Below are 342 nucleotides of genomic sequence, written 5' to 3' on the forward strand. Positions count from 1 at the left end.
CTGGAAAACATTCGGCTGCAGCCTTACCTCAGGTTTGCAATCCCTTTGTGTTGCTAGAATAGAGCAAAAGGAATTAATTAAAGGCTAAAAACCTAACCCACTATTATTAAATTCCAGAGGATGAGCTATTTTTAAGGTATATAAATATTTGGCAGAAATTCTTAACAATCCTCTTTTAAAGGAATTTCTTTATGTAAGCTAGGTTTAAGAAGACATCTTTGCAAAATCTAATAAAATGCAGGCTAGTTTCACGTTGTTTCATACTTCCATTGAAGCTGTGATGTCCAAATGGCAGCAGGTCTCAGAATTACTGAAAAAACCTTTTTCACACCTTTTCCCTAC

This window comes from Cariama cristata, unplaced genomic scaffold (assembly GCF_000690535.1).
Source record: "Cariama cristata isolate BGI_N322 unplaced genomic scaffold, ASM69053v1 scaffold14016, whole genome shotgun sequence".
Classification (NCBI taxonomy): domain Eukaryota; kingdom Metazoa; phylum Chordata; class Aves; order Cariamiformes; family Cariamidae; genus Cariama; species Cariama cristata.